Source organism: Momordica charantia (assembly GCF_013281855.1).
Source record: "Momordica charantia cultivar OHB3-1 chromosome 4 unlocalized genomic scaffold, Mcharantia_2.0 BLBB01000004.1, whole genome shotgun sequence".
Classification (NCBI taxonomy): Eukaryota; Viridiplantae; Streptophyta; class Magnoliopsida; order Cucurbitales; family Cucurbitaceae; genus Momordica; species Momordica charantia.
In genome coordinates, this window is record NW_028275162.1 from 16,777,866 (window position 1) to 16,788,257 (window position 10,392).

At 31.5% G+C, this 10,392-nt stretch overlaps 1 long non-coding RNA gene across 1 annotated transcript; it reads right to left on the bottom strand.

Annotated features, from left to right (window-relative positions):
* Positions 1–8,888: 8,888 nt before the first annotated feature.
* LOC148211937 (uncharacterized) lies at positions 8,889–9,614 on the bottom strand. Its single transcript, XR_015790556.1, has 3 exons — positions 9,528–9,614; positions 9,344–9,445; positions 8,889–9,252 (listed from the first exon to the last, which is right to left on the bottom strand). It is a non-coding gene; the product is annotated as an uncharacterized LOC148211937 (long non-coding RNA).
* Positions 9,615–10,392: the final 778 nt, after the last annotated feature.

Here is a 10,392-nt window from a genome sequence, read left to right on the forward strand (position 1 = left end):
CTTATACCTGAAACTCGACAATGACCTATTGAGCATACGAGACAACGCCTCCATAACTATAACAAAAAGATAAGGATAAAGAGGGTTCTCCTAACGTAGACCATGATGACCTGAAAAATAGCCCTCAAGCGCACCATTCAAAGGAATCGAGAACATAGGAGACGTAATGCAAGCTCTGATCCAATTCACAAACCGATCCGGAGTTCCAATAGCCAATAAAAGACCAAACAAAAAATCTCAATGCACCGAGTCATATGCCTTATGAAGATCCATTTTAAGCACACAACGAGGAATACCTTTGTTAAGGTGCACGAATGTGTTCTAACTAATAAAGCTTGGGACCCAGACCTTCAACAGATTAGCTAATAACTTTGAGAGGAAAAATGCAGTGACATTATACAAAATATATATATTAATTTCTTTTTTAAATTTAATATTTTTTTTGTTGGAGTTAAATATAATCGAAATCAATAAAAATATTTTCAATTTCAATAAATTTGCATAAAAAATTCTATAATTCTTTTAAGCAAAATTTATTTATTACTATTGAAAAACTTAATTAGATAAATAATAAGTTTGGTTCAGAAATATTGACACGTGTTTAATAGGTTCCTAAACATTAAAAAAATCAATAGATCTCCTAGCTTTCAATTTTGCATTTAATAGATCTTCAAACTTTCAATTCTATGTTTGATGGATCCTTAACCTATTAGACTTTTTTAAAGTTCAATAATTTATTCATTCAAATTACCGTACTTAAACAAGTTTGTTCTAGGTTGTGCTCCTGTGTGTTTATGAATTCGATAAAACACATTGATATGTATTTTTTTTTTGGAGAGCACATTGATATTTATTTAATTTATATATTTTGATATTAAATTTGTTAAAGTTACAATTTTTTCCTTATAGTTTCAATATTAAATTACATATTGTATTTAATGAGTCTCCTAACTTTAAACAAATTCAAAGGAAAAAAAATTGAAAGTTTGTTTAAGAAAAAAATTTTGTAACTTAACAAATTTAGTATTAAAATATATAACCTTGTTCATGACAAATTTTGGAAAAGTTCACGTGTCCCTCAGACGAGTAGCTTCGCCAAGGATAAATGAGCCTGCAAACCAGAAAACTCAACACCGGTATGGTATCTCGCCTAATACACTCCGACGCTCAAATTATAAATCAGAGTAGAAAATAGGAAAAGACAAAGTTTTAGTGCAGATTATTCACTTGCTTCACAAAGGTGAGTGTCCTTTCCTTTTGTAGGCTTGGATGGCTGATAAGAAAGGATGATGATTGGATGGTAGGAGTGCTCCGTGCTGTGGGGCTCGTCGCGCTCTAGGTGCCTGATGGGGAGTGTACACCCCCGACAATCAGTGGGTGGCGCCTCCGCCTACAGGCCTGAAACCTATTGCCTACAGCTTCTGGTCGCAGTGCTCAGCGTGCTTCCCGTACAACATGAGTGGAGGCGCGCTTCCCTGCCACCGTAGTGTACGACAAGTAACCGTCTGTGATCCCGCGCCTTGTATCTGCTAATGGGTTTCCTGTTCGATTTTACCCTCAACAAAACTAAATACATATATTCAATGCATTCGTATTATTTTTATACAATCTCTGTGCATAAAGTTTTGGATCCGCAATTTATAATTGTATTATTTGATTATTTGAGACCAAATTGGCTAAACATGTTTACTAAAATGTTATATGGAGCCTCCATGAACAAAAATTTTGGATCGCTACTGCTTGCCTACACATCGATCAATAAAAGTTCCTATAACTTTCTGATATAGTGTATTTTTATTGGTCTAATTTATTGCATTTAATGGATAAGTACATCCACTCAAATTTTGGAGCTTGAAATACTAAATAAAAACTTATAAGAACTCTTACTATCGCGAACTCTTACTAACTGCCAATACAAATATAAATAAAATAAAAAATAAAATAGAAATAAAAATGAAAATGAAAACTCTTACTAACTCGTACGTAAGCAAGCAAGTATTTTGGGCAACTACATCCAATAATTTCTCCAAGTTAAAAGCATCAAAAAATTCAAGTTTATGTAATTGGAAAATTGTTACAAGATAATGTCGGCTTAATTATGATCTAAAGAATATTAAAATGACGTAGAAACAAGGTATGAGTGACGTCACTTTAGGATATGATTTATAAGAAATGGATGCCATACCCATAATATTTCTTTAGAGGACTTTGTTCCACAAAAGGAAAAAAGAATGGACATAAGAAAGAAGGGTTGCCAAAAGAACTAAAAAGTATCAAAATTTCTCCATTCATATTATGTTCCAAGTAAATCTTCATGTAATTTTGTGAATGCTAGGTTTTATGGATGAAACACCTATTTTGTATTTGTTAATTTCCTTATACTCTTATCCTTTTTAATTAGTATGGTTATATAATTTTCAATCTATTACGAGAGGTTTTTATTGCTTAATCTCAAAAATGATATCTTCAATCTTATAAAAATTTTCCATTGTAGTCAAGAAAAAAAATGATAAATGATGCCTACCCCAAACTTCAAATACCAAAACTAGATTATTTTGCCTAAAATTTTATTAAAGAAGTAAAAGAATGAACACTTTTTAGCGAATACACTCTCGCATTGTCTAATTCTCACCATTTTACTTATTCATTCACTTCACTCACTCCTCGCAAAGACCAGTCTCATATTTTTATATTTAAGGGCAAGAGATTCTTGGGTCAAAATAAGAGATATTTTTACAGGCTTTACTTAAATCCTAAATATTCAAGATATTTCTTTAAAAATCTTATCCTATCTGAAGGAATTCTTGAATTTTTTGCCGCCCAAAGAATATTATTAAATGCTAAAATATTTGTAACCTTTAAAGAAAATTTGTACAAATAACTAAAGTATAGGATATATATTTCAGATATGTGTAGGCCTCCAAAAAAAAAATAATAATAAATAAATAAAATAAAGAAGAGTTAATGTGTTTTTTTTTAAAACATAAGAAGAGTTAATGTTGTTTCTATACAATAGTTTCGAAAACAATTTATAGAAATCCTATTATAAATTGTACAATAAAAATAAATTATAGATGGTATTTATTCATGATTTTTTTTAGTACAACATATGGAGTGTGGGATCGAACTCACAATCTATGGTTGATGGTATATTACCGTTGAGTTATGCTCGTTCTAGCATTTACCCAGGATCTTTATCGGATTCGTTGCTTATAATAAATATTGCAAGCTCAGACATGAATTTGCCTAACATAAAATTTTATAGCGACAAGGTGGGGGTGGCGTTCAAGCATGGACTTGGTTGGGGATAAAATTCAATTGCATTTACGAATCCAACGGCCTACTTGCCCCCTAAATCTGTGTCAGTCATAAATGATGATGAAATGTGTTTTTATTTGTATTTCTTAATTATATATATTTTGCTAATTGCTAGCATTCAAGTTGATATAATCTCGGTAGGATACAATATTAATGTTGTGTTTATCTAGATTTATCAGGCATCAAGCACTAGTCTAGTAAAGTACCTCATTCCGATCAAAAGATTATAAGTTCGAATTCATACTCTCATGTATTATATCATAAAAGATGCATATACATCAATTAAAGTAAGTGAGATCCTATTTATATAAGGAAAGATATATCCATTGTAATTACGTCGGGGATAAAATTATGGACAAATCATTAACTTTATGTCTATAGTTTTTGTTTTGTTTCAATTTTGTCGTATAGTTTCATTATTTCTAGCTAATTATAAATACAGTAACTAAAAGTATGCTAATATATTTTTAATTAAAATAATAATAAATTTTAATTTATTTATTAGATTGTAAACATTTTCTATATTATAAAAATTTATATAATGTTAACAAATAATAAAAATTAAATTAAATCAACTAAAAAATATCAATGTAATTTTTATTAGAACAACCATTATTAATATTATGTTTTGTTGACTTAATATATAATAATAATGAATTATATTTTAACAATTTTGTTGATATTAATTAATAATAAAAGTAAAACATTGATAGATTAAATATGAATTTATAGTATATTATAATAAAATTACATATGTGTAAAAATGAACTTGCGACATAGAGAGTATATATGATCGGTGTATGAAGACCTTTTCCTACAATCTTGGAGAACCAATATCTTTGAAGCTTGACCAAAAGGTAATGAGTAAGCTCCGTAAAACTTCACTTTGTTAAAGATAATGTCATGCTCTGATACTAGGGACTCAATTATTAAAAAAAAAATGAAACTAAATAATTCATAAATTAAATAAAAATTTGTAATATATTATAGCAAAATAAATCACATCGACTAATAAAATGATATAAATTTTTATCAGAAAGAAAAACTATTAATAGTACCAATAAACAAATAAAGAATATTTTTTTTTTCAAAGAATGGATTAAAAAGTATGAGCAAAAGAGAGAGAAAAAATAAACTTGTAAAATAAATATTAGAAAAAAGCGCAGGACTCGTGAAGTAAGAAATGCAAATGAGATTGATAAGAACAGTAGCTAGGAGAGAAATGAATGGCTCGTTTGGTAACGTTTTTATTTCTGGTTTCTCGTTTCCAATTTTTTTTAATAAATCTAAATATTTTACAACTAAACTATGAACCCGTTTGGTAACGTTCTTGTTTCCCGTTTCCTGTTTATTGTTTCTAATTTTTTAGAACTAGAAATGGAAATATGTTTGATAACCATTTATGTTTCTTGTTTCTCGAATAAAAGAAATAGAAACAAAAACATGTTTGATAACTATTTCCTGTATCTTCTTTATATTTTATTTTTTTTAGTACAACAACTTGAGGGTCGAGATTCTAGCTCGCAACCTCTTGACCGAGAATATACATCCTTAATTGAGGTTGGCTTATTTTTATTTTTAATTAAAATAAAATTTAGTAAATATACTATGAAAAGATATAACATATACTCGGAGAATATAATTTATTCAAGGAAATATAATTTACAAAATAAATTTCTTTTCTATAAAAATATAAATTATTAAATATAAAAAAAATATGTTTTAAAACATTTTTGACAATAAAAATTTTTTATTTTAAAAAAATATAATAACTTTGAATAAATAATAAGTTTTCAAAAGTCCTAAATTAAAAAAAGAAAAGAAAAAAGAAAAACTATAAATTATTAACTTTAATTAAAACAAAAAAAAAATTCAAAACATTTTTAATTTGAAAATACAAAAGTTTTGTTTTAAGAAAATAAATAACTTTAAATAAAGAATAAGTTTTCAAAAGGTTTTAAATTCAAAAAAAGAAAGAAAAAGAAAACCTCTACCAATGTCAGGATCGAACTTCAAACGTGGGAGTAAATTAATGGTCAATAGTTCACACTAGCACCACTGGACCAAAACAAAGAATTTGGCTTACAGCATATATCTTAATTAAACAACTCTTTACATGGAAATAAAGAAATAGAACCAAACGAAGCTACTTTTCCTAGTTCCAAAAATTGATCCTTTTTGGAAATATTTTTAAAAATTTAGAAACGATAAATGAGATTGATTACCAACCTTGTATGTTTTTCAAAAAAATGAGAACGTTACCAAACGAGCCATATATTTTTTTTTCTCATTTTTTTGAACATTTTCAGGATTGTATAGAAATTTTTGAAACAACCAAAACAAATTTCTTATTTTTTGTTTCTATGTCCAATTTATTCCAATACATAAATAAAATAATGTTTTATCATACCATGGATATTGGGGCAATGAGATAAATTTTTCCTTATTAAAAAAAATAAAAAAACAAAAACAAAAAACATAAGGTTACCAGACGGATATGAAAGAGAGTAATTCTTAAATGGATCTCGTCCATTGACTCCATTTCTGTATTTTCATTAATATATTCACCGAAATAATCGGGGCTTTAATAGATTTGACCGCTGTAAAATCTCCCGACAATCCTCGAGTAAAATTAAAGTTGGAAGTTTATTTTGTTTCTCCACACCCAAGTCTCATTTAATGCTAAAGCGAGAAAGCGTTACACGAATCCCGAAGAAAGGAAAGTCTTAACATTACACATATATGAATGTGCAAGGGGAGGCAGAGGGATCCCACCGCCATGTTTGGATTTCAAAGTGGAAGGTTTTGTTCTTCATCTAAGATTTTGGTGATCTTCATTTAATATGCCAAACTCCCATGCATATGCTTGGTCTTCCATTCACATTATCATCCCACATTTTGGTCGGCAGCAGCACAAATTTCGCCACCTCCAAAAAAAAAAAAATTTATAAAATGTTGCTCTTAGATATCAAATACGTGGAAAAATTATGACTTTAGAGTATGAAAAATTACGACTTTAGAGTACGTGTTGGTACGAATTTTAAACCAGACATCACCATGAAGTGTTGATGTAGTTGGGGGCACAAATATAATCGATATATCATATGGAGAGATATGATCGAGTTCTTAAACTCATCTACTACTGAACTTTTAAGCTCATACCAATGATCGAGCTCCTATGCTCATCTACCATCTAGCTTCTAAGCTCATCTATCATTTAGCTCCTAAGTTCATCTACTGCCAAGTTCCTAAACTCATCTACCATCGAACTTCTAAGTTCATCCACTAACGAGCTACTAAGCTCACCCATATGAAAGAATGAATAGTCGATGTTGAGTGTCTTACTATGGACGCCCGACCTGTTCAATCAAAACGGAAGAGGTGGACTTGACAGGTTGGCTCCGGCTACTTAGAGAGAGAAGCCACATGCCAGGTCCCATTCGTCGAAAGTAGAGAAAGGACCCGTCAAAAGCAGGGACCAGAGGTTACTTAGGGGAGCTGATAACTCTCCAAAAGAGAGTTATTTGATCGAGAAATTCACATAGATTAGCTTATAAGTTGCACCCGATCTACACTAAGTGTTGTCTGAAATGCTAGAATATTTCTATTCTTCTTAGCCTTGCGAATTTTGTTAGAAGTTCTAATTTTGGGCACTTTGTTGCAGCATCAACTATGCTACAACATTGTCAGAAAAGAGCATAAAGCAGCAGGATGATAGTGACAGTGACAGAGACAGAGCTGTAATTTGGGAGTTACACTACAAGAATTAAGAGTTTTGGTGACGACAATTTTCGTCCCTAAAAGGTCCAATTTCGTCCCCGAAAGTCTTTGGCGACGAAAACGTGTCGTCGCCAAAATCGTCGCCGTTGCCCGGTCGCCAGAGGGTTTCGGCGACGATTTGTATTTTTCGTCGCCGAAGCGATCCTTCAACGACGAAATTATATTTGGTCGCCGAAAATATCTACGGCGACCAAATACGTAGTCGTTGCAGAAGATATCTTCAGCGACGATATTCAGTTGGTCGCAGAAGACATCTTTGGCGACGACTTTAATTTGGTCTTCGGCGACCAAATCTCTTCTGGTCTCCGAAGGTGTTTTTTTTAAAAAAATTATTTTCTTTTCTTTTCTTTTTTTTTTTCAATAATAAACCTAAATATCATAGATTGAAAAACATATAAAACTTATAATATTAAATAAAATTTAGTTTTACCAAAAGTACAAGAAGTTCATACAAACAAAATCAAACAACAAGAAGTTCATACATACAAGAAGTCTCAAAATAAAAAACCTAAACATAATGATCCTATATCATCAACTTCTTCACGAGAGATAATCAACTTTTCAGAAGCTTTCGATACAGAAATCAAACGAACCTGAAAAAATAAATAACAAATATACATGTTAACAAATACTTCTACAAGTTAACTTACCACTTCTATTCAAACAAACTTCCAATTTTAACTCATTCCACATAACAAACTAATTGCACATGTCATGAACTAAAAATGTTATTCTCACTTCATATGCATGAACTCAAAGTACGCATTAAAAGTTAACTCATTAAAACAACTTTAAAATTCACAAAAACTTACTCTCACTAAGTCTAAGAAATATGCACACAAACTCTATCAAATTCACTTAAAATCAACAACTTTATCCAAAAACACTTAATAACTCAACACTTCAAACAAACTCACCACTTCCATTCAAACAAACTCCCAATTCTAACTCATTCCACATTTCAAACAAAACATTCAAGTTTTGCAGATGCCATGAACCAAAAATGTTATTCAAGCTTTGCATGCATGAACTCAAAGTAAGTAGTAAAAGTTAACAAAAACTCATGAAAACAACTTTCAAATTCACAAAGCTTACTCTCACCAATTCTAAAAAACATTCACACAAACTCTCACAATTCACTTAAAATTCAACAACGTTATCCAAAAACACTTAATAAGGACCCCCCCCCCCCCCCCCTTCTCAAATATTCGAAGCTAATAAAAACTCTCCCAAACAAACTTAAAATGCACAAAACTTAGTCTCACTATCAAAACACACACAACTCTCTCATGTCCATATAACTCTCATTAACTTCAATTCAAATTATACAAACTAAAGGAAAGGTACATATAATACCCCACAAAGTTAAGAAAAACTAATCTTCAAACTTCAAATTCTCAAAACTTGCTTTTATTATGTAAAACATCAACAATCACCAATTCATTTCACAGATTCAACAAAATCATCCAAAACCACATTATACATAATAAGCGTAGCTAAACTATACATGACATATGTTCTAAATGACTACCATAACTGCAGGATAGCCACATTTACAGTTATTGAATTCTAACAACACTATACTTGACGTACCAATTCACTTCAAAGATTCACTTCACAGAAAATTCACTTGCTATTAATATCTAAAACACTTCAAACATGCACTCAAACATAAACATAGTTAAATCATTCATAATACACGTTCTAAATTGCTACCATAACTGCAGGATAGCCACATTTATGGTTATTGAATCCTAACAACACTCTACATGGACTTACCTATTTTGACAAGCTGGCTCCACTAGACTGACTCATAAGTTGTAGCACCATTGATCTCAAATCTGTCATTTCACTGCGTAGACTCGTAATCTCAGAATCTTTGGCTGCGAGACGCTCATCTAACTCCTTGTCTTTCTGCGTGAGACGGTCCAGAAATTCTTCTCTTAGAGTACATATTTCTTGTGACAGCTCTTCTTCCCGCTGTGTTGATGCTACACTTGAAGAAGAACCTCTACGAGACTTTGGTTTTGGGCCCCAACCAGCACCCTTAACGTATCCTTAACGATAACCAAGAACTGTCTCCAATACTTCTGAGTCTGGTATCGGTTCACCTCCGTCTTCCATAGATGCTTCTCTAACACGCATCATGTCTAGCTGCATACATATTTTAAAAAGAACAAAATGTTTACACATAAAATTCAATGCATAATTTGAAGTTAATTGTTATAAGATTTGTAAAACTTACGTAAGTTGTCTCCGCTCCTTCGACCCAACCTTTAGTGTCAGAATATCTCGTCTCCCTGAACAAATCGATTTCAGTAAAGTTGTCACCTCCCTCTTCGTCTTTCTACAATTGATAACACATAATTGTTGATAATCAATCTTAAGTAATATAAGTATATGGTTAAAAAAATATTATTGCATTGTACCTTCTCCTTTGCAATAATAGCAAACGCTTTCGGCCCCGCACGATGGTTGAATGGCATCTTCGCCTTGTTGCGTTTGTTGGTCTCAGATTTTTGCTAACAAAAGAAAACTTAAATGAGAATATATATTAAATATAAATTCTAAAAAAAAAGTATAAGTGATATTTGTAAATTACCTTCCACTCATCTGTCTCTATCTATCGCACAGCATGTTCGAATCGTCTGGTTTTGCCAACAACCGCTCTGGAGGATTGTTGCGCGCAATCTCAGGTGTGGGAAAACTCAGGTAGTGTTGGCGCAATTTTGCCCTATACGCCTTATGTGTCGTTCTCATCTCATGCTCGATGAATTTCATCATAACTCGATCTGATTCGTTGAAATCGAAATGACCCTACAACAAAAAAACATCGAACATATATTAAAGTGTTATTACTGTTGCATTATAATAAGTACCACTGGCCACATGCTATACGAATTGTTCATATTCCCAAATGGATTAAACCCATCTGAAGCTAGTCCTAAACGAACATTTCGTGGGTCTGAAGCAAATTGAGGAAATGTGCTATCTAGATGTTTCCACCCCAAAGCGTCAGCTGGATGTCGTAAGACACCCTCTGTCTCAACTCATTTTTCTTTATGCCACCTCATTTCAGAAGTGAAATGTTTTGAAGAAAAGAACCGTTTCAATCTTGGTATCAACGGAAAATGTCGTAACACTTTTTGTGGGACTTGTGAAGCTTTCTCATCACTGTTTTTATAACGAGGTTCACCACATACTGGACAACTTTGACATTCAGAATATTCTTTCCTGAATAATATACAGTCATACTTGCCGGCATGTATGGACTCATATGAAAGTCCTAAATCA